This window comes from Thunnus maccoyii, chromosome 8, assembly GCF_910596095.1.
Source record: "Thunnus maccoyii chromosome 8, fThuMac1.1, whole genome shotgun sequence".
Lineage (NCBI taxonomy): Eukaryota > Metazoa > Chordata > Actinopteri > Scombriformes > Scombridae > Thunnus > Thunnus maccoyii.
This window is the reverse complement of record NC_056540.1, coordinates 15,494,031-15,519,226: the sequence shown is the minus strand read 5'-3', so window position 1 is coordinate 15,519,226 and position 25,196 is coordinate 15,494,031. Positions and strand designations below refer to the sequence as shown.

Sequence of the window (25,196 nt, the reverse complement as noted above, 5' to 3'; positions counted from 1 at the left end):
GCATAACACTAACAAACCTGGCAACTCTAGAGATCTTACTGTAAACAGTAAGGTTTACATTAAGGGTAGGGTTGGTAGGTAGGGACAATCCAGCAACATGTCCCTACCATCCATATCCTGGTTTAAATGAGTGGACTGAGTATTCATACTATTGATATGGTGTATTATTGTGCCTTGGTTAAAGTGATTTTTGTTATTGCTAGAGCAGTGAATAGTGAACTGTTGCAAGGTTGAAGTGTGTTGTGAAGTGATAATATTGAACAGGATATGGTTCTGATATTGTTACCTAACTAACATTGGATCCAGATATTGAGAATTTAGTTTACCTATAGAAGGGTGCACCTAGTCAAAACAGAAAAGAACTCAGTGGTTCAAAACCAAAAGAAAAAGTGACAGAAGAAATAATTTGTTGCTAAATTGAAACTGAGAAACTGACTTTGTGGAATTTAATTATTTACTGAACTTAAAGTTATTTTATTTATTTTGTTTATTTTCAAAAATAATACATGGTACCAGTTTATGACTTCTTGTCTCATGTGGTCATTTAATGTTGCAGATAGCCATTTCTGCCTCCTGTCCGAATCTGGTATCCTCTGATTCTGGTCCAAAATTATTAAAATCCTTACTAAATAGTAGTGTTAGGAGCCAAGTGCTACATAAATGTAGTGGTGTAAAAAGTACATTATTTCCCTCTGAAATATAGCACACAATGGAAATACTCAGGTCAAGTACAATTACCCCAAAATTTTACTTACAGTATTTGAGTAAATGTACTAAGTTACATTCCACCACTATAATATGTAAAGGATCAAAGGGTGTCTGGGAATGCTGGCAGGTGTCCTTCCTCTTCAACATATATTCATCAGGTTAGTACTCATGTCTGTGTTTGTTTCTGTTTCCTCTCTAGGCCTCGCAGATGACAGTTATGTTGAGGAACAATATGGGAAGACGTACAGGTGGATGTTGCACAGAGACACTTGGTCACTAGAGTTCACCCCTAAGGGCAACTCAGAGGCCACAGTCTTGTGGACACGTCATGTTGAGAGGGGGATGAATCCCAAGTATCTACCCATAGAGCGCAAGCCGCTGAAGAGGATAGTAGATCTCCATTGGGGGGTTGTATATTACTACTATGAGCAGAGTTATTTAACCCAGGAAGACAGTGGCTTCTACACAATGAGAGACAAAGATAAGAAACTGCTGCATAATGTGACCATGGAAGTAATAGGTGAGGATCCTTATTATGCTCATTTTATTTCATTTCCATTCCTTGATCTGACACTATGGCTGTCACTCTTTTCTTGATTTTTTGGTTTTAAAGGATATGTTCACAGTTTTCAAATCAATCTTTAAACAACAGTTAGGTGCCCACATGAACACTGAAAGAGGTTTTCCTTGCTGTAATCGTTCCTCCTGTTCATAACGGCTATTAAAAGATCCCCTTCGAATGCGCTTTCAATGCAATTGATGGGGGCCAAAATCCACAGTCCTTGCTTAGAGTAAAAATGTAATTAAAAGTTTATCTGAAGCTTATACAGTGCTGCTTGAAAGTTTGTGAACCCTTTAGAATTTGCTCTATTTCCACATATAACTGTGACCTAAAACATGATCAGATTTCCATGCAAGTCCTAAAAGATAAAGAGACATCACTTAAACAAATGAGACAAAAACCTTACACCTGTTCATTTATTTATTGAGGAAAATAATCCAATTTTCCATATTTGTGCATGGCAAAAGTATGTGAAACTTTATCAATTCATTTGGGGGGAAATTGGAGTCAGGTGTTTCAATCAATGGGATGACAATCAAGTGTGAGTTTAGGAGGCCCTACCTTATTTAAAGAAGAGAAATCTGGGTCTTCACTATTAAGTCTGAGCTTCACCACACAGGTTTGTGGAAGTGTGTCATGGCTCTAACAAAGGAGATTTCTGAGGACTTTAGAAGAAGTGTTGCTGATCTCACCAGGCTGGAAAGAGTTACAAAAACATTTCTAAAGAGTTTGGACTCCACCAGTTGACTGTCAGGCAAATTGTGTAGAAATGGAAGACATCAAACCATCAGACAGCATTATTACACTCCCCAGGAGTGGCTGAACAACAAAGATCACACCAAGAGCAGACATGTAATAGCTTGGGAGGGCACAAGGGATCCCAGGGTCATGTCTAGGAAAAAAGTTGCAAGGAAAAAAGCCACTTCTCTCCAAAAAGAAGATTGCTGCCATCTGCGGTTTGTTCAAGACCACGTTGATAAGCCAGAAAGCAATTGGCAAAATGTTCTGTGGATGGATGAGACCAAAATCGAGCTTTCGGTTTGAATGAGAAGAGAATGAGCAAACACTGCATTCCAACATAAGAACCTTATCCCATCTGTGAAACATGGTGGTGGTAGTATCATGGTTTAGGCTGCTTTGCTGCCTCAGGACCAGGACGGCTTGCAATCATTGATGGAGCTATGAGTTCTGAGTTGTATCAGCAAATTCTACAGGAAAATGTCAAGGTATCTTACTGTGAGCTGAAGCTCTACAGAAAGTGGGTCATGTAGCAAGACAATGAGATTAAACACACAAGCCGTTCTACCAAGGAAGTCCTGACCTTAATCCTATAGAAATGCCTGTTGAAGGTTTTGTTCAAATTTAATTTAATTGGGTTCCCTTTATTTAGTTCTAGGAAAATCTGTTCATGTTTAGGTCATAGTTATGCAGAAATAGAGAAAAGTCTAAAGGGTTTACAAACTTTCAAGCAGCACTGTATGAGACTTCAGCAGTCTGAGTCATATCAAGTGGATACCACATTTACCATCTTTTTAGCATCAAATTCCCTCTTTGTGTTTCCTCAGATAGTGTTTCCCTGTTGCGCTGTGGTGGAAGTACGAAAAGAGGGACTTTGGCACCAAAAAGACTAATGTTGAGCTTCATATTCACCATCACTTACATTGTAAGTGCAATTGCCTCATACTTACCATACAGACATGAGATGGGTATTGATCTTCTCAAGATGCCTCAAAATCTCAAACAGTTTCTTTAAGCTGACAACAGCTGCTATGTGAAAAACAAAACTAGAAACTTATACCCCCAATCAAGACTGCAGGAGACATGTCTTTGATACAGATTTTGGGTGGAGAATCACTTTAAGGTCTTCTGTCTTGTGCATCCTCTCTTCCAGCAAACAAAAGGTCCTATGAGCGGAGTCCTGGAGAAAGCTTCAACTTCACTTTTGATCTTAAACCGAACTCCTGCAACATTTACTTCATCCCAGAAAGTCACCCCAACCTGAAAGGGTTTGAGACTGAGATAGTTCGTCAAGGCAGGCAGGAGAGGAAGGGCTTGGATGAAGTTAAATGCGTTGGGTTTCAGCTGTCAGAGCCATGTGGGATTTTGATTGAGAGACTCCAAAGTTCATGTGGTGGACGCTTTGAGGTCAAAGATCACAGTGACAACATGGCCTTGGTGGTGTCACTGAAAATGAAGTGTAAGTGTGTTTTATAGTCAATATCAGATGTGTTTTTTCATTATTGCCTTGGCATAGGAAAAATCTTACTTTTAGCTTCTTTTGTTTCAAAAGTTTTCACAAGGGTTTTTATAGTTTTCTCAGTTTTTAAATTCTCAATCCTTTGGTCCGAAGTCGATGAATTGTCAGGAAATAGTGAGAAATGACCACTTCAAGTTCTAAAATCCTGAAGTGACATCTTTCTTCTTTTTTTGTGATGTGAATTTGATATTCAAAAGATTTTGAGTGGAGAATCAATTCAATATTTTCTGTCTTGTGCATCCTCTTTTCCAGCAAACACGAGGTCCTATGAACGGAGTCCTGGAGAAAGGCTTGACTTCACTTTTGATCTGGAACCGAACTCCTGCAACATTTACTTCTTCCCAGGAAGTGACCTTAAACTGAAAGCATTAGAGACTGAGATAGTTCGTCAAGGCAGGCTAGAGAGGAAGGACTTGAATGAAGTTAATTGCGGTGGGTTTCAGCTGTCAAAGCCATGTGGAATTTTGATTGAGAGCCTCCAAAGTTCATGTGGTGGACGCTTCGAGGTCAGAGATCAGAATGGCCACAAGGCCTTGGTGGCATCACTGAAAATGAAGCGTAGGGTAAAACGTAAGGCAAGGATGACCCCCAGAGGTAAGAAGACAAACACAAAACCCCCCAATTCCTCCCATGACCACTAGATGGAGCCAGTTTTCATTTCAGCTCTTTTCTTGGATGGTTGTTGTCTTGCTAATCTTTGAATAGCATCAATATCATTTCACCTGTGGGAGGTAATATTTTGACAGCACAGAATAAGTCTCTGTGTTTTTTATAAGGATATACACAAACTTTTTTTTACTGTTAAAATGTGAATCATCTGGAGGGTGATCCATTAGCTTCAACAAAAAATAACAAATACTTTTTTGTAATATGTGAAAGTGTAAGATTAGGATTTTTGAGGAAAGAGGTCTAGTTTAGTCTCATTAATGTTAGATTTCTGAGAAAGTATTTACACCATCATCTAACACAATAACATAATAGCTAACCAACAGTAAGAAATGTATTATTATCAGTCTAAGAGGCTAACTAGCTGACTTTATGTTATGATGATAATGTTATAGCAGGCAATATTAGCTTGCTGTTGTCTAGCTTGAAGTCTTTGCTAGTGTAGGTTAAGCATCCGTGGTGATGTGGTAAATTCTAGCCTGTGTAAACATGTTGTTGTGTGTGTGTGTGTGTGGGTGGGTGGGGGATAATAGTGTGGCAAGTGTACTTTCGTACAAATATTTTGGAAATTATTTGTCTTCAGAAAGAAAAAAAAACTTGTCAACAGTGCGCAGGTTATTTACATTGCTGAGCTTTAGCTGAGTAGTTACTGCAGTTGCCGATGGCCTGGATGACCTGAGTTAGAGACCCGGTGAGGGGACCTCCTTTGCAAAATAGTTAATTGATAAACATTTATTTCAGCACTTTCTTATCCTAAAATTAGAATTGCAACAAAAACAAAAACAGGATTTTTACACCTATTTCCATTTTTATGCAAATACAAATAATGGGCTCTCTGCACATCCCTAGTATGTGTATGTGTGGATGGGGGTATTTAAAGTTATATTTAAATTTTTGTTGCATTATAGATGAGGCTCTATGCGAGGACAAGTAATAGAGGAACGTATGGGAAGCAGGCTCTAGAGGATGAACTTAAATGCATTTAAGATGGCGAATCACTGAAATCAGTGTCTTGGAAATTTGGCAGACCACCAAAAACCCTTCGTCGGCACCTTGACAAGCTGATGAAGAGGCCAGGCCATATTTGTCTGTGGAAAACGGCTGTGTTCTCTGCAGTCTTTGAAAATTATCTGGTGTGCCACATCCAACATATGGAGAGAGCTCTCTTTGGGCTAACATCATTGGACGTACGGAAACTGGCCTATGATTTGGCTACAAAGATGGGGATCCAACGCTCATTGAGTGATGCCAAAAAAGTTGCTGGGGAAAACTGTTTCCTAGTAATCTGACACGCCAGATGATTTATTACACAGAACCAACTGAGAGGTTGACCTTAGAAACTGTTTGGAAAAGGGCAGGCTGAACCATCTGTCTATCACCGTCTATCACTATCTCACCCTGCAAGGCAGCTGAATTCGCAAGATCACACGATCACGTTAAAATCCTCATGAAAAGCTGATGGTCTGAACCACTGGTGGTTTGGACACAAGCGCATAACTTGAAGCCTGACAAGATGGATTCTTGCATGATCTTGTGAATCCAGCTGCCTCATAAGGTAAGGTTCCTAACATTCAGGAAGAGAAATCTATGCCTTTCAGTTTGCACCCCACAGGCCAACAGTCTTGCCTGGGCAGTAGGCTTCAATGAAGTAAAAGTTGGTGAAAACCTTCATTTTTAAAAATTTTTTGTACAGAGGATACAATAAAATATTACACAGAAAAAACTATTTATTATATTATTATGTTAAATTGTGCAGCAGAGGAAGGAAGCCCAGAGGGCTTAAACAAAGTCCTCCCTTTCATTTCAACAAGTCATAAAAATATAGTCATAAAACAATATAACATCAAATAGACAAAAAAAAACATGTATAGCGGAAAACAAGAGAAAAAGAGAGAAAAGAAAAAATAATCAGAACAGAAATTTGAACGCTTTAAACGTGCAAGAGGTGTAATACATACCCAATCACACAAAATTCTATTTAGATAAAAGATATTTTTAAAAATGTGTTTTAAACGTTATTAAAGGGGATGACGACTTCAAAGTTGTACTTTGAATTGAATTTCCAGAGATGAGGACCTCTAAATTTGATAAAAACTGATGACTGGAAATGTGACAATAAGGTAAATGAAAGTCCTTTGATCGCCTCATTGAATAAGAGTGAATGTCTGATGATGAAAGGAAAAAATTATGACATGTATCTGGAAGGTTTTTCCTGTGATATATGAATTTGAACATAAACACACATGTTAGAAGAATATTTACAGAATAAATTGACAAAATTTTAAATTTCCTAAACAAAGGTGCAGATGGTTCTTGGCTAGTGGAGTTTCAAATCATTCCTAAAAACCTTTGGATTAAAAGTAACCGATTGAGGTGTGAAGGATGCGTAGCAGCCCAAACAATATTACAATAATTGATATATGGATAGATTAGACTATAGTACAGATTTAAATAAGAAGAGGGATGAATCAGAGAACAAACTTTCCTCAGTATTCCAATCATTTTCATTGACCTTTTGCAAACATGTTCAATATGTTTTTTCCAAGTTAGTCTTTCATCTACAATAACTCCTAAGAATTTTCATTAATGAATATTTTAGCATCATCTTTTAAATATTTTTTGTTTTTATAGCAAAATATCATAAAATTAGATTTTCCGACATTGACAGTGAGTTTGTTCATCCGAAACCATTTGGAAATGAAGGACATTTCGTTGTTTGCATGCTGGATCAGTACTTTGAAATCATCATGAGTAGCTATGAGATTAGTATCATCAGCAAATAAAATAGGAAAAAAATCTTTGCAAACCATGGGTAAGTCATTAATGTAAATCAAGAATAGAAGTGGACCAAGGATAGAACCTTGAGGTAATCCACAAAATAATTTTAATCTATTTGAGATGCAGCCAGTTATGGTTACAAATTGTTCTCTATTGTTTAAATAACTGACTAGCCATTTGAGTGCAACATCCTGTAATCCATATTTGTTAAACTTGGAAATAAGAATATTGTGGTTAACTGTGTCAAACGCTTTGGATAAGTCTAAAAAGACGCCGAGTGCAAAATTTTTTTTCATCCTAGGCAGAAGAAATCTTGTTGACAAGCTGTAACAGTGCCAATTCTGAGTATTTTTTTCAAAAACCATATTGATGTTTGTACAGGATGTTGCTCTCAACTAAGTGCTTATGATCACCTGATTTGTAAAGGGGTATTACTTTAGCACCTTCATTCAACTTTAGCACATTCAGTTGAGCAACTCATGATTCAGTAGGGTGACTCTAAAAACAGCACAGTCATACTTCAAGTAGGCAACGTTGCCTTTCAGTCTCTCAGCTCTGAGTTGGGGCAGCAGATCTTTCTGAAAAGTCTTCATTAATAAAAAAGTTAGTACCCTTGAAGTTCTTTGCACGTTTCAGGATTTCTTCGTTATCCTTAAACCAAAGTAGTTTCAGTACAATAGATCTTGGATGTCCAGTGTGTCCATAATTTCCTATGCGATGTGCTCTCTCAATTTCAATGAGCTTGGGGTCAATTTTGAGGTGGTCAGAGAAAAGCTTTTTTGCTTTGCTCTCAGTGTCAGACCATGATTCAGATTTTGAAGACAGGTCATTAGACAGGTCATTAGTGGATGTTCGGTGACGTGAGAGACTCTGTTAAAGCTCTGATTTCCTCCATACTTTTCTCCTTATTGGCATTCAAGTCATCCAAGTCAGCCAGAGTATATTGTAGACTGGCTTTAAGCTCCTGAATATCCTTAGATATGCTTGAAATATCTTTGACAAGACCATCAACATGGGAGATAGTAGAATCAACTAAAATTTATAAACATGACTTGTAGCTCTTTTCTTGTTGCTCAAGTAGTTCTTTGTAAAAAGTCTTCTGCTGTTCCAGCAGCTCACGAACCACAGACAGAGTGACAGGTCCTTCTTCACCTCTTCTAGACATTTTGATTTTTGAGTTCATCGAGATTTAGATTTGAGGAGCCTACTCTGAGGAGATAGTCAAGCAAGGCAGGTATGGAGGATGGAAGATCCCATAGGCCTGGACTGTCAATCCATCAAAAATTTCTTTATGCATTGATCATCCACACATTAGGAACTCTTCACCATATATTACTTGGAAATTTGATTAAAAAGTGTTTATATGATTTAAAAATATATTCAAATAGGTCCAGAAATACAAAAATATAATATAAATGGCTTGTAGCCAAAGTTCATGCTGCTGCCAGACATGTTTATGAAAACATGCTTTAGATGCTGAACAACATATTTCCCACCTAGCTGTGGAACATGGATCAGATAGGAGGCCAAAATGTCCAGAAACTGCAGCCTGTGGTTGCAACAAAAGGGGCTTGACAAGTCGGGCGGATGACAAACGCTGAGAGAGGATTTAATGTTACCACTGTCTGCATGATGAATGCTGCAGGGCAATTTGTTCCTCCGATGTTTATCCTTCCAAGAAAGAGAATGACCAAGATTCCAATGAGAGGGTCACCTCCTGGATCTGTGGGAAGAGTTTCAGATTGACTCAGCAGCAAACTATTTGTGGAGTGGCTCACCCACTTTGTGAAGAACTTGAACGCCAGCAAGAATGATCCACACATCCTCATACTTGATGTGAACCACCCACATCAAACCTTAGAGGCTGTACATCTGGCAAGACATCTTGGCATAATCATGATTTAACTACTGCCTCACTGCAGCCTTAAAATGCAGCCCCTCGACAGGATCTTTTTCAGAAGCCTGAAGATGAGCTACACTGTAAAAAAAAAAAAAATCGTAAAAAAATGGTAAAAAGTCTGGCAGCAAAAACACTTACTGTCAAATAACAGTAAAAAACTTTTAGTTATTCGACAGAGATTTATTTTAAAAATACGGACAATTACTTTGGACATTGTCTGCATTTTTACAGTCAAACCATTGTAAAATAAAAATAAAATCTCATTTTAAAACATCTCTAGAATGTTATACGAATGGATAAATCTGCATAAAAAATGAAAAAGACTGCAGAAATACCTTAAAATGACCTAATTTAAATGAAGACTCCTGTTTTCATATAGTAATCTTTGGTAAATTCATAAGAGTATTCAATCCATCCACAAGAACTCCCCCTCAAAATACAGATTTCTGGATGTAAAACACAGAAAAACTATGTAAAATTACATTCAAATTACTCTCCTTAAACACTCATTAATGGTATCTTGAGAGCTTCAGGCTTTTATTTTATGTGATTATCCAATCTATTTACAGTAAATCCCTGGTAAATGTTGGTTTTACACTGTACAAAAAAATAAGATCATGTGATAATATTTTCAAAAAACATAATTTCAGTAATCATTACTGAATATAAACATTATTTGACAGTAATTACAAGCAACTCTCCAGTATATTTACAGGCTTTTCCCATAAATGTATGGGGTATACATTATATAAACATTATTTGACAGTAATTAAAATCAACTCTCCAGTATATTTACAGGTTTTCCCATAAATTTATGGGGTATACATTATATAAACACTTTTTGACAGTTATTAAAATCAACCCTCCAATATATTTATAGGCTTTTCCCATTAATGTATCAGGTTTGGTTTCTATAAACATTATTTGATTGTATTTAAAAGGAGCTATCCAATATATCTACATACATTTCCCCATTAATGTATGAGGTTAACTTTATATAAACATTATTTGACAGTAATTACAAGCAGCTCTCCAATATATTTACAGGCTTTTCCCATAAATGTATGGGGTTTACTTCATATGAACATTATTTTACAGTAATTGCAAGCAACTCCCCAATATATCTACAGACATTTCACATTAATGTATGGGGTTCTGAATGTACAAAAACCAGAAGGTGTATGTAAAAGTACTATTATATCAACTTCTCTTACACTGAATCATTATATACATTTTTCTACTGCCATTTTACAATCCATTCAATGCAGATCCCCATTTAAGGTGTATGAGGTTTCAAGATGTTTAATAATGTATCATAAAATTGCCTTTCACTACTTGCTTTACAAAGTAATTCACTATTTTTTTACAGTGTTATCCTTAAAGTTTCAGAATTAATGAACCAATTAACAGCCATATTGAATTATAATGTGGGTCTGAAGCTGATCAACCCAATAAGAGCTCAAACAGAATACTTTACTAGAAAATATATATATTTTTTTCTCATTCAGATGATTTCAACAGACATCAGACAAACAGTTTTGTACATTTTATCAGGACAATGTCTTACATGTTGCATTATGGCAAAAGGGAAACTATGGCCAATTTAGAAATTCATACATATTATTCCCATGCTTTAAGATGGTTCTAAATGTTAGTGAACATGAACAAATCTCTCCCAAATCCAAAAATTATTTTGCTAAAATTCAAATTTGTGATGTCATCTGATAATGTCTGGAGCTTTTCCAAAAACAATGAATTGAGAAAGATGTTATAGATGACACTGAGAACACCAAGGGGGATGTTCTGAGTATACGGTAGGGTTGGGCTGATGGGCAATGCCATCGTCCATCGCCAATGGCTGACGGTCATCAACCACTGAGCCTCTACCATCATAACATCGAGTTTTAAAAGCCCCCCCATCTGTCCATCTTTTGCGTGGATTAAATTACTCTTATTGGCTTTTTACTCATGGAGCTTTTATTGCACTTACATTAACGCAACGACTGTAGTTGTCGTCAACTCAAGTACTTCACGTGGTTCACTGTCTCTCCTCTGCTCCACTCAGAGGACACACAGTCACACATGCAAGGATCGCTCAGCGCCACCTGTGATGAAACAGACGATAGGAGACAAACTTAGCACAACCATAAATGACAGAAAAATGCAGTAATTTATCCCACCCGATATCATTGTCCATTACAATATTTCACCGTGGACATTGTCATATGCCAATTCTGTAGACATCGCCCAACCCTAGTATACAGGTACATTTTCTTTTTCAGATATGAAAGGTCACTATAGAATAAAGCCTACTTGGGTATTTAAATATTACTACAAAATTAGTTTCACATTCATTGTCTATAAAGCAGCCCCAGACTTTATTGCAGATGGCATCGGAAATTTGAGTCTCACGTCTCTGGTTTGTGGCTTTGGGAGGAAGTAGTTCACAAATTCACAAATATCAGAAATGGGAGTTACACATGTGCAAGTCACAAGTAAGTCCTTAAAGGCTCAAGCAAGTCCTAAGTCACTGTGTTCAGACTCAAGTAAGCCAAGTCAAGTCACTGCTAAACATCAAGCAAGACAAGTCAATTAAGTCACAAATCAAGTCACCATGAAAGAAGTGCTTAAAACACTACAGAAAGGGGTACAATGGCAATCCATGTCATGAGAAAACGGCAACACGAAACAGTATTCTGTCTGATGATTACTTTTTTCTGCTGTGGATTGTGTAGACTAATACATTCATTCATTTAGAACACTGTAATTGTTCAAATGTCAAGCATCATCAAGGAAAAATACCATCTTGTTTGCCTGATCTTGAAGGATTGCATTTGTCACACAGTTGACTGGAGAGAAGGAGAGACCATTCTGCTGTGGTTGAGTTACATTGACTTTGAACTAGTGAGGGACCTCGAACAGAATAATGAAGCTCTGTCATGAAAAGCTGTCAATTCATAAGCTTTCTTGTCTAAATCAGAAATGGTCTGGTAATATTAAGCTCAACTAAAGCTCAGCGCAGGTATGGGAAAATGCTTTCAACAAGCTTTCAGCTCAATCCTGTCTTGCATCATTTTCTAGGTCCTGGTAGACACTGTCTTTAAAGCCTGGGTTGCACACACTACACTAGAAGTTACCCTATCATGTCTCAAAACGTTAACTGTTCATGCTCAATATCTACAATAGCGCAAATAGGCGATTCAGCTAAATAAAAACTGTCAAGTCTTTTCGAGTCATCTGCCTCAAGTCAAAGTCACGTCGAGTCTTATCAGTGTTAGTAAAGCAAGTCGCAAGTCCTCAAATTTGTGACTTGTGTCCAGTCATGCGATTTGAGTCCCCCACCCCTGACAAATATTGACTGAACTTTCCTTGGCCATGGAAATAGGGGCTAAATTCAAAAACAGGAGCTAAATTCCTTCCAGAAACAAACAAATAAGCTAATACATGATCAGTATTAACATACAAATGTGAATCTGCGTGCTAAAAATAGTCTCAAGTTCATATGAAAGTCATTCATTGAAAGTTACCCACTTCCTTTCAGAATTCCAACAATGGCTGTGAGCCTCTGCAATGAGCCTCAGCAAGCCTTGTCCTGAGAATACAAAAATAGAAAATATGTATCACGCTCTTAGAAGTGCCTGCACACCAACAGGTGGCAACGTTGTTGCCTGTATTTTTTTTTAATGTACACACAATGTCAACTTTGCCTCCTACCCTCACAGCAGTGGCAGAGGGGAGCCATGAGGTTGCAGCTCTAAAGGAGTGCTGTTTGCCGCTTGAACAGAAATTGAGCATGATCAAACCTAGCCTCTTTTAGTGCAGGAACATTAAGGGTTTAAAAAGGTCTGAAATTAAGGTTGGGGCCAGATCAAGCTGTTCTTTAAATGTGATCAGCAAAATCTTAAAACCATTTGTAAAACTGACTGGTATCCTCTGTTGGGATGCTTAATTTAGAGTGATGTAGTAGTCTCTACATTTGGAACCAGTTAAAACTCTGGTGCAGTATTTTGCACAAGCTTTAGGCAAGAGAGTGATTTTCAGTTTTTGACTTGCAATACAGTGATTGAATTATGCAGAATATACAGTTTAAAATAAAAAAACAACAAATATACACATTATATATAAAATAACATGATTAATCCCTATCATCAATACAGTGAAAATTCTCAAAATTACTGATCATCTAGCCTATCAGTAGAAACTGAAATCTTGGTGCAGATGGCCAACATTAGTTTAACATAATTATGTATGGATTTCTTTATTGTGAATATGTAGTTAATTTGCATAGCAGTCAAAGTATGTATATCCATGCTTCACTGACACGCAGGGTTGGGAGAAAACAGACTTGAAGCTTAAAAAGAAGAGAGCAGCAGAATAGCAGGTTTATCTCCCATGCAGCATACGCACTAGGGCTGTCACTTTTTCCCAAAATAAAGTTCGAATGAATTCACAGTGCTATGGAATTCATTCAAATTATACAGAACATTAGCATTATGTAATTTATAGGCAAAAAATAGAAAGTTAGGCAAGGTTGTGTAGCTGTTGGTGCTCTGATTCTTTAGCCTCGCTTGGGTGAGAAGCTAACAGGTGACTCCATTCGTTGTTGTGGTAACGTTATTGTAAAGTAGTTGCTTCATACAAAGTCGGCAAACAGCCTTATCTATATCGATAATTTTGCCATTGATAGAGTCAAATCCAAAATGCTTACACACAGCGCTTCTTAGGTGCGTTAGTGTTGACATGATCCGAGTTTCCTCCAGTTTTCATCGCACTCTCTCTACCTAGCCCTATGTCATGCAATAGTTCCAGCGTGACAGTGCGGTTTAGCCACTGATCTATATAATGAGTGAGCTAGTGCATACACCTGGTAAACAGATAGTAGGCCTCGGTCATGCAGTGTAGCACCCAGAAGCAATTCCTGAAGCTCCACTTGGCTTTCCCCTGGCTGAGAACGCCCTCCTGCAGGGTGGTGAGGATGTTGAGGCCCGGAACCTTCTAATAACCATGCATGCCGTATGTGAAGGCTGTGCCTGGGAAAACCATGCCAGCGATGCAAAACAACTCAGGAAGAGGCTGGGGGATGCAAAGTTCAAATAGTAATTATCATGATTAAAATACTTATTTTATCAGTAAATTTGTGACACATTGATATACTAACATTACATTAAAACATACATATTTTGAGGTGTTCTATTATTTTCCAAGTGTATTACAAATGTATTTCTAACCCCAACTACAGATTGTTTCAGCTTCTGCCATCTGGTAAACGGTACCCCAGCCTCAAAGCCCTGACCAGCAGGTTCTGAGACAGTTTTTTCCACCAGACAACCAGGCTTATGAAAAATGAACACTAATTGCCTATCTGCACATTACACACACACTCACACACTCATGCAGCAGTTTACACACACTAACGTCACACTACACATACCACTACCACACTGTAAGTCTTACTGCATTGTGTTTCTTTTTTAAATGCTATATTGCTGTTACTGTGCTGCTATATTGCTATTTGATTGTTATTATTGCTAGTTGTTACTGCTGCAAAGCCGAGGAACACACACACCAACACCAACTTAGCTGGTAGGCAGCAGGTTACTGGTAATGTGTTTACTAGCAGTAAATAGGAGCAGCTGGGCTCACTAAACTTATTAACACTAGCATACTAGCTTACACTCAAAGTCTTTCTCAGGTCACAACTTCCCACAGTCTTTTATTTAATGTTTACAGGACAGAATATGAGCTTAAATATGTAAATGGTCAACTGACAAATCTAACTTATTTAACGTTACTATGACTGATGTGAGATTCTGATTCAAGGCTAACCTTAATAGCTTCATTAGGACTGGCATAACGTTATGTTATCTGACGCCACACAGACTTGCTTGGTGCATGCAAAAAGCAAATGCTAACGTTAGCACTGCTGACTCCACATACATTTTAAAATTCTGACAATTATGCAACGTCAACACTTTAGTTATGTCAAGTTGTAATTAACTTAGCATTGCTATCTTACTTTCCTTTTCTGCTGCCCTTGGGGTTAGCTCAACTCATGACAAGTTCAGTTCATACCTTTCTTTGTATGAAACTTCACATGAAGAATAACAAAATGATTAAGTTACTTTACCTTTTGTGAAAGCTGAATGTGAATCATCATCCTCAAATCAACAGGCTTGGCAAATGACTTGCGTGACTTTATCTAGACAAATTGTCTCTCTGTAGTCTCTGCGCCTCAGACAGAGGTCAACAAAGTGCGCGTAGATTCAAACAATTGAATGTTGCGCAGTCATTGGATGAATCACGCCGGGAGGACCTGCCCCCAGAACTCAAACAATATCATTGGTCGAGATAATCTCCCCCTAATGTTGTACAATCATTCATCCAATGATTGTACAACATTAATTTGAATCTGCGCGCATGTTCTTCATCTGTCTGAAGCACAGAGTCTATAGAGACATTTTCTATGTTTAAGTTTATGGGTTTTTTTTTCAACTATTAACATCTATCACCTATTGCTAAAAAAACACAAAAAACATTTGTAAACCATTATAAAGCTTTACTCATATTGAGGTCCCTCCTTACTCACCTTATATTGTCTCTGCTTTTTGCTTTTTGTTCCCTTCGACCTGTAGAAATGTTGGAGTGACCTAAAGATTTGAGGGAGCAGTAGGACTGCAATGACAGCTTTGAATTTTGTTGAACATAGACTGACTGTTTGGGTCTTAATATTTAGAGAAGAAAAATTAGATCTACAAATGATTGCACCTTCACAAGGAAAAAACTCATGGATGGTACATATGCAATTTCAAGTTGTGGTCTAACATAATGTATTGGGAGACAGCTTCCAACATTTTTAAAGTGGATTTACAGCCTTTATTATAGCTATTATAGATAAGAGGTCAATAGGTTTATACAAAAATGTATGTATGCGAATATAAAGACTAATCATGTGCAAAACCTCCATAGAACATACAAATGCATATACATCAATAATACACATACTGCTTTCTCTTCTTTTTTACATTAAATTTAAAGTTTTGCTGTAAAAAAAAACAGAAAGTTGCCTTAATACATTCAGTAATAGGATGTGTATTTTTTGTATTTTTTTTTTTTACATAGGATTCAATGTAATTTAACATTCAAGACCATTAAGTAATTGAATAATCCTGTTAAAAAAACTATAATATTCCATTATTTTAATTTACAGATTACAGCCTTTATTTTATGGTGAATATTTTTGATAAAAAATAATTTAGTGTTTTTATGGCATTTACACTTAATGTAGAAATAACAAAAAAAAACTGTAAAATAATACAGTACATTTCTTTGAAATAACTTTTTTTTTCACAGTGTACAACAAAGTGGCCAACTGATGGATGACCAAAAACCTGGAAAGAGGATTAACATCTATGAAATTACTGGCCTTTACAGCCAGGCTGCCAGTTTGGGAAAGGGGATGAAAGGTCACGGCCTGTGGTCTTATGCCATGTAACAGGGACATTTTTGGAGAAGAGAACTTGATCCAGAACCTGCCATACAGCCTGCTCCACACACCTCCAAGGTTGTACCACCTGCCCATTCATGGCAAGACAACAAAAGTCTCCTTTCATCTTTTAGAGGCTACATGTTTTATCAACATTGCTATTTATAAAGTTCAATGCTGTTTTCTGTCCATGGCAAGTCTCATCCCGGCACTTTCACCTCAGCCAAAGCTACAGCAGGCAAGGCCCAGAAAAAAGAAGGCTAAGTCAGCAGCAGTGATTACAGCCGCACCTACAGGAGAGATCTGGAGGAGAAGGCCAATGGCAAGAAAATTGTGAAAAAACCCCTAGAAAATAAGAAGATCAAGTGAAGAAGAAGACCCAGGAAGATGAGGATGCTGACTGTCTGTACTGCACTGAGCTGTTCTCATATTGTGGTGTGAAAACGTTATGAAATGGGCTCATGAGGAATGAAGCAATGCAACAGAGGCAGGTTTCTGCTGTGAGTCCTGTTTGGAAATTTGATGTGTTTTGCTGATTTAAATGGCATTTTGTAGGCCTGACTGTTAATTTTGTTTCTCTGATTTGGAATGACAGTTTTTTGGTTTGTTCACATCTGTGTGAAATTTTAATAGTTGTTTTATTGATTTGAAAATATTGAAAATAATCCTATTATTCACATAATTTTAATGATTTGTTCACACTTGCATGTTTTTTATGTAACAATATATTTTATGTCAGTAATTTAAATATCAGTGATAATAAAGTTATATATTTTTTTTAAAAATCTCTCCAGTTGTGATTTATCCTAGGCCCATCAATTTGAAATTAATTGACAATAATCAAACCATTCTAATGGTAATTTCTGTATGTGTAATGTAAAATTTAGGGGGTAGGGGGGAATCTTCCCCAGATCACGGGGAAAAGACTTTACATTTAGTTTTATAATAACAAAGTTGTAGTCTGTTATGATTTAATTGCCCTCTAAATGTGTTTACTTAAGCATACTTCTTGTGAAAATATTATATTGATATTCAAATTATATATATTTGAAAAGAAAATAGACATTGTTCTCATGCGGGGCGTCTTACCTCGGTTTCATTATTGCCTTGGCATAAAAAAAAAATTATTTTTAGCTTCTTTTGTTTGTTTTTAGATTTTGGTTTATCTAAAGTGGTTTCAAAAGTTTTCACAAGGGTTTGTATAGTTTTATATTTTTAAATGATCAATCATTTGATTAAATCAAATTACACAATTGATTCATTGTTGGTGATATATTTTCTTCTCATTGATTAATCACTTTATCAACTCAGTTTCAGCATTCGGAAATCTCAGTGACCCTTCTGACATTGCTTTTGCTTTTGGAGTTTTTCTGCTTGTGGCGTTTTTCTGCATTTGCGTGAAGACCTGCTGTCAGGAGTGCTGCAGCAAAGAGGATCATTCTGAGACTGAAGCAATGGCTGCATCTGCACCTGAGGTGACATGTTGTGCCTTACAGCTTCTAGACACTTTTTTGTGTGTACAATACCGTCAGGTTAAAGATCACTGTCATGCTGTAAAATATTGTATTCCCATTGTATCTCTGGACTGTATATGTTTAATTTAAATTGCAGTATGAGGCTGTTGGACCGAGGTCAGATGAATTGAGTCAGCCCTCTGGGACACACTACCCCGCTCAGCCTTCTCATACGCTGGTTAGTGTGTGTTGCATTGCATAGAGAGAACTTCTCCTGTTCTTTTGTCCCTGTTTTCTCCTGCCTCTCCACCATTAAACTGTTATGTCACTCTGCAGGTACACAATCCTACTGACGATGTGCCACCTTCTTATTCTGAGGTATGACTTGCTGCACTTGTTAGTCTGAGCATGCACACACACATACTCACACACTTGATGAATAAAAGTGCAATTTATAGTATTTTTCAACATCTGTGTATCTTCCAAACTGACATTTCTTGGTGTAATCACTGTAACCAGACCACAGTCTTCCTCAGAATGCAATAATGAACATTAAACTTCTTAAAGGTTGCAGTATCAAAACATCTGTGGTAATAATTTGACATTAATATTCTCCATGTTGCATCAACAATAACAACAGTTATCTGTATTTTAGACTTAATTCAGTGGGATCTGTATTAAAATTAGAGCTTGCTGGTGATTCTCTGATACACAGTGACATGTCGGTCTTTTTCTCTCCAGGTTGTGGCTTCAGCAGAGCAGGCAGTTGTTCCATCTGCCCCCTTCTACTCTGACGCTGCGTTGCAGTTTGAGCTGAAGGGGATGACCTTTCCCTCAGACTCAGCCAATGTTTATACCTCAGACAAACTCAACTTCCTCTGAAGGCCTTATTTTGATGGGTATCCTTGTTGTAATATTTGGTGCTTGCATTATACATTCTAGTGTGGATTATGTATGATGAGTTGTAGATGTTACATTGATATATACTGTAGCTATTTCAGAAACATGTTCATTTACTCAGGCAAGTCACACACATTTCTAAATGTTTTAAAGAGAGTGATTGTTTGACATCTACAAAAAATATGAAATGCACCAGTTGCCTTTTCGCCCTGCATGTATCCACTGGAGAGTGGCACCAAGGCCTTAACACCGCTGCACTGCAGTCAGTTAACGTAACTGTGTCAATACATTTTCTGTTATTACACTTTTACTTTTACACACAAGCAGTAAACTGGCTACAGTTGCAATGTGCCTATTTTGCATGTGTCTCCATTTTATCAGTCACTCTCACATGTACACTTCCTCCTTTTTGGAGCTTTAATGATTATTTATGAAGTAGATGTTTTTAATATATTTGTTTTAATGTTTTGGAACTCATGTTAGAGTTTATGACTGTTGTGTAAATAAGGAGTTTCGTTGGTTTTCTGTTGAAACACTAACAAACCTTTATCATTTTTATTAGTCAGATAAAACAGGAAAGGAGGAGGGATTGCAGCCATTTTCTCTACACAGTTTGTGTGTAATGACATTGACCTGAGTGAATTTACATCATTCGAATATCTTGCTCTTGAGGTCAAAGCAGGATAATCAGTACTCATCATTACAATATATCGGCCACCAAGATATTCATCACTATTTCTACAGGAATTCTGAGAACTGATCTGATTGGGTATCACTAGATCTATAGTTTAATCCTGAATGGAGACCTGAATATTCATATTAATAAAAAAGAATGACTCCAAAGCTGTGGAGCTTGTGAATTTACTGAACAGCTTTGAACTCACCTAACATGTAAATAAAGCCACTCATCAGCATGGTAACACTCTAGACTTAGTAATAACAACAGGTTTAAACATTGATAGTGTTTCAGTATTACATCTTTCTGACCATCACTGTGTGTTTTTTTTATGCTAGCCTAACCTTAACAAAGACTAAAAAGGAATTTTTGGTTCAAAAGAGATTCCTAGATGTCAAGACTAAAACAATGTGTTCTAATATTATGAGATCATTTGAGCCATTCAGTGAAGACTGCTCTTTAAATGATATGGTTGAATATTTCAACAATACCTTGTCATCTGCTTTAAAACTGCTGCTCCACTAAAGGTTAAAAAGGGGTCGACTGACAGAATCTCCCCATTGCTAAACAATGTGTTGATGAGATCAAGAGAATCTGTTGGGCAGCTGAAAGAAAATGGAGGAAAACTAGACTCAAAGTTCAATGTAATATATACAAAGAAGCCATGAGTGCCTATAACAAAGCAATACATCTGGCAAGAAAAGATTACTTTTCCAAGATCATTAGAGAGGATGCTGGGAACTTTATAATATTATTCTCTACTATTGACCAGCTACTCAACACTGCCCCCGACCCCCCACAGTTCTCTGCATGTAAATGTGAAGAACTCGCATTGTTCTTCAATAACAAAATAACCTCAAGTAGAGACAGTATTACTGCTGATGTGAACACAGATGATCTCAGTAAATCTTATAAAAATGATGTTACCATGGGAAAATTCACCTGTATTACACTAAATGAGCTTTGCAAGACTGTCACTGAATGTAACTCCTCCACCTCATGTATTGACAGTGTACCTACAGCTTTTTAAAAGTGGGTGTTCGATAGTGTTTCAAGTTATGTCCTGATACAGGCCTGAAATTATTTTTTGCACTCTGTTTTGCACTTAGGCACTGCTGCACTTCTTTTAAAATGTTGAATTTTACTTGATTTTATGCATTACATGTATTTGATTTTTAAACTTAAAAAAGTATTATAGCTTTTCAGTGGGTTTTATTTTCCATCCTATGTTACATTAATGTTTTTAATGTTCATTTAATGTCTATTTTCATGTGACGCAGTTGGTGCATGTAATTTCTTTGAGCACTTTGAGCTGCATTTTTGTATGAAAGGTGCTATACATAACGTTTATTATTATTATTGAGAAGCATAATATGAAGAGTTGTAAAATATTTGTGAATACATGAGAACATTTTGTGCTTGTATCATAGAAATTCTAACTTTAGGTCAGGTATATTAAAACTAACACCCTGCTACAGTATATGGTTATCTGTATTTGTTCTTCTGTCTCCAAAAAACACACATACAGTTTAATTTACTTGCAGGCACCACCAACCCAGCATGTCACCACATAGCCAAAAGCTTGTCCAAGCATATAAATTCTTTCCCACCATACCAACTGGTTCTCAAGAGAAACTCAACTGAGCAGAAGCTAAAATGTGACTGAGTGTGTGTCTGAACCACAGGCGTGGACTCAAATGCAGACACTGACTCAATGAGCAAGTTCAATAAGCCCATGTGCGGTGACAGTGGCGAAACAGAGCCAGCACAGAGGGCACGCTAACCTCCTTCTCCAGGGTAGGGTAGAGAGAAGGTTGTTATCCATAGGCGCGCAGAAAGGGGAAGAGACCAGACGGGGAACACGGAAGAGAATTGTGTGCATACTCGACCGAGCTGAGCTGTTTGCTCCATGTGTTGGGGCTCTGGGAGGCAAGGCAACGCAGGCTGGTCTCCAGCTCCTGGTTCTTCAGCTGCTCCGTCTGACTGTTGATTTGGGGATGGTGTCCAGAAGAGAGGCTGATGGATGCGAGGAGTGAACAGAAAGCCTGCAAGAACTGTATCACAAACTGTGGACACTGGTCAGACACAAAGTTCCTGCGGAAACTATAGAGGCGAAAAACATGATGCAACAAAACGGCTGAGGGTAACTTGGGCAAGGGAACATAATGGACCATTTAGAAAATCTATCCACCACTGTAAGGATGGTGATGTTACTTTTGGAAGGGGGGAGACCCGTCACAAAGTCTACGGAGATGTCTGATCAGGGTCAGTGTGGCAGGCTGCCACATACTCTGTCACCTCCTTCTCCATGGCCAGCCACCAGAATCGCCGTCGTATGACGAGCATAGTCCTACGTACTCTAGAGTGACAGGAAAACCAGGTAGAGTGGGCCCAGTGGATGACCTGTGAACGTAAGTCAGGAGGCACAAACAGATGGTTTGACAGGCAGCCAGCTGGAGGTTAATAGTGCACATTAGCTTTGTTGGCCTTTCTCTCAATGTCCCAAGTGACTGAGCTCACAACACACAAGGCAGGAAGACTGGGAGTAGTGTCTTTACTAGAGTTCTCAAAGGGAAACAAAGGGGAGAAAACATTAGATTTTAAGTTCCTAGAGCCAGGATGATAGAGCAGGGTGAAATGGAGAAGGTTGAAAAAGAGAGCCCACCTTGAGTTGAGCTTCTTTGCCGTCCTCAGGTACTCAAGGTTCTTATGATCTGTCCAGACAAGAAAAGGCTGTTTGGCCCCCTCCAACCAACACCACCTTAATAGTGAGCAACTCCTGGTTGCCAACATCATAGTATCTCTCTGAGGCCAACAGTTTACAGGAAAGAAAGGCACGGGGTGTAGCTTGTTATCCTTAGCTGACCCCTGAGCGAGAACAGCTCCCACACCCACATAGGAAGCATTCACCTCCATCACAAACTGCAGGTTGGGATCAGGCAGCATGAGGACAGGGGCTGAGGTGAAGCTAGTTTTTAGTCTTTGGAAAGCGAGCTCAGCCAACCTCCTTATGTCTAGTGGGAATGGGCCAATCAACAACAACACTAACCTTTTCTGGGTCCATCTTGACCTCCCCTTCAGACACGATGAATCCCAGGAAGGACATGGGGAGCATGTGAAACTCACATTTATCAGCTTTAACAAAGACTTGGTGATGGAGGAGGCACTGGAGGACCCGCTGGACATGCTGGATAAGAGTTTGCTCATCAGGAGAGAAGATTAAGATGTCATCCAGGTAAACAAAAACAAACTCACTGAGCATCTCCTGGAGGACATCATTCACTAGGGCCTGAAAGACAGCTGGGGCATCAGTGAGTCCAAATGGCATGACCAGGTATTTGTAATGACCACTTGGAGTGTTAAATGCTGTCTTCCATTCATCCCCCTCCCTTATTCCAACCAGGTGATAAGAATTTTGTAAGTCCAGTTCAGTGAAGCACCATGTAATTGTTCAAAAGCAGTGGAAATTAAAGGGAGTGGTTACCTGTTGCGGACAGTGATCTTGTTGAGTCCTCTGTAGTTGATGCAAGGCCGCAGGGTTTTATCCTTGTCGACGGGAAAGGAGGAAGGATGAATAATCCCTGCAGCCAGGGATTCTTCTACATACTTCCTCATGGCCTGGGTTTCAGGAGCTGACATGGAATACAGGCGACCCTTGGGTGGTGAAGTTTTGGGGAGCAGGTCAATGATGCAGTCATAGGGCAGAGGCAAGGACGTGGCACAGGCATTGCTAAACTAAAAATCTCCTTCAGGTTGTGGTAGCAGGAGGGAACCCAGGAAAGGTCAGGAATCTCTGGATCTGGGCTGGGAGAACTCTGAGAGATGTTAGGAGGTTGAAGCTCTGATGGAGAAGGTTGAGAGGAGGAGAAACAGTCTTTAACACCAGTCTTTCCCCACAAAATTATCTGACCTGTTTTCCAGTCTATGTGAGGGTTATGGAGTGTGAGCCAGAGGCATCCCAGGTTGAGTTGGTGTTAAGGATCTCGAAAGACATGAAATCTGATTCTTTTGGTATGGGAGTCGGGGCATGCCAGGTGAGTGAGATGAGTGATCTTACATAATAGCCTGCTGTCAAGGGTCCTGGTATTCAGGGGCTGGTTGAGGCAGAAAGTTTTGAGGCCCAGCTTCTTGGCAAGATCAAAGTCCATAAGGTAAGCGTCTGAGCCTGAATCAAATAGGACTGGATGCTTAAGAGAAAACACAGGGAATATGAGAGACATTAGAGGCTGCAATTGATAGGGGTTTGAAACAGTGAAAGTAAGGCTCACCGGTGCCCTCATCTTCAATGGCGAGCCTGGTCTTTAAACTGGCAGAAAGGGATGAGGTGGCCGGGTTGACCACAGTGGATTCAGCTTCCCTCTGAAACTCGTTGCTGATACTCCTCTGAAGTCAGATGGGTTTGGCCAAGCTGCATAGGCTCTTCTGTGTTTGAGGGGGGTACTGTAGTGGAGTCAGCAGGAGGAAAGCGTCACCAGAAAGAAGAAGAGGAGCTGCCAGCTTGTTGCCTCTGCTGGAGCAGCAGGAAACTCCAGGGTCTGGTTCTGCCTCTCTATCTCTCATACAGATGCTTGTCAATCTTTATAACTAGGGCTATTAGGGAATCCAGCTCTGCAGGCAGGTTTAAGGGGGGTTAGTTGGTCCTTGAGAGTGTCAGAAAGTCCATCAAGAAAAGCATTGGACAAGGCTGGCTGATTCCAATCACACTCTAGAGTGCAGAACTCTATGGCATAATCAGAGACCCTCTTCTTACCCTGTTGCAGTCTCACCAGGGCTTGGGCTGCCTTGCATCCAGGGGCCGTCTGCTGGAAAATTTGGGTGAAGGTCTTGAAGAACAGCGACAGGGAATTACAGACAGGTGATTTTCCGGCTCCACTCCACCATCGCCCAGGCCTCCATTCTCCCAGTCAGCTTAGAAATTATGTATGGAATCTTTGAGTGGTTGGAGGGAAAGACAGCAGCCAGGAGCTCAAAGTGCAAATCACACTGGGTTAAGAAAGCTCTGCAATCACCTGAGTCTCTGGAGAAATGCTCTGGTCTGGAAAGGTGCAGAGGAAGGGACGGTGAGGTTGGTGCAGGAAAAGCAGCATCAGAACCAGAACCTGAAAGTGCCGTCAGTGTCGATTTAGCGGAAATCGGCTGGTTCTGCATCTTCCACATTTGTTCATGGAGGAAGGTGAGCTGGGTTCTGAATGCTGACATGAGTGACTCCTGGCAATCTGTCAGCTCCTTTATTTCACGGCAAAGGAGACTGATCTGTTCATCTTGTCTGTGAATCTTGTGAACATGTGCCTGGAGAACAGAGCGCACTGGGTCTGAGTCCGCTGAGTTCATGTTATGGCCAGTTTGTATTGTCAATACTGAACCACAGGCTTGGACTCAAATGCAGACACAGACTCAGTTAGAGAGTTCAAAAATCAGTCCTTTCAATCACAGCTGGGCCGGTACATGGGAGATCAGTCAGCAAAGCAACAGTGTAAAAATCAGCAGGCAAAAAGGCAAAAACAGGTCAGGTAACAATAAGGCTCAGAGAAAGCTCACATTGGGAAAGAACAGTGGTTCACTGTCACAGGGGAACAAGATGAACTGACACAGAGGGAAGGAACACTAAGACTACTACTGCTCTAGGAAAGGGGAGACAATGAGACACAGGTGCAACACAGTAGGGCAGGGCAGGTAATCACATAGGAGGGAAGCACAAGCGGGCAGGAAGTGAAGGACCTGAAACAAGACAAGAGGTAAGTATAAAAATAAAATAGGAAGTACGAGATAAAGAACACTAGGAGAAACAAAAAGGTAAGTTAACTATCCAGAT

At 38.9% G+C, this 25,196-nt stretch overlaps 1 long non-coding RNA gene across 2 annotated transcripts; it reads right to left on the bottom strand.

The window, feature by feature from the left end:
- Positions 1-6,121: 6,121 nt before the first annotated feature.
- Positions 6,122-15,122, bottom strand: LOC121901435. 2 transcript variants are annotated; one of them, XR_006097290.1, is made up of 5 exons: positions 14,999-15,122; positions 13,736-13,944; positions 12,403-12,463; positions 10,862-10,976; positions 6,122-8,694 (listed from the first exon to the last, which is right to left on the bottom strand). It is a non-coding gene; the product is annotated as an uncharacterized LOC121901435 (long non-coding RNA). The 2 variants fall into 2 exon arrangements; XR_006097289.1 differs by having other exon boundaries at positions 12,403-13,944.
- Between the last annotated feature and the right edge of the window lie 10,074 nt (positions 15,123-25,196).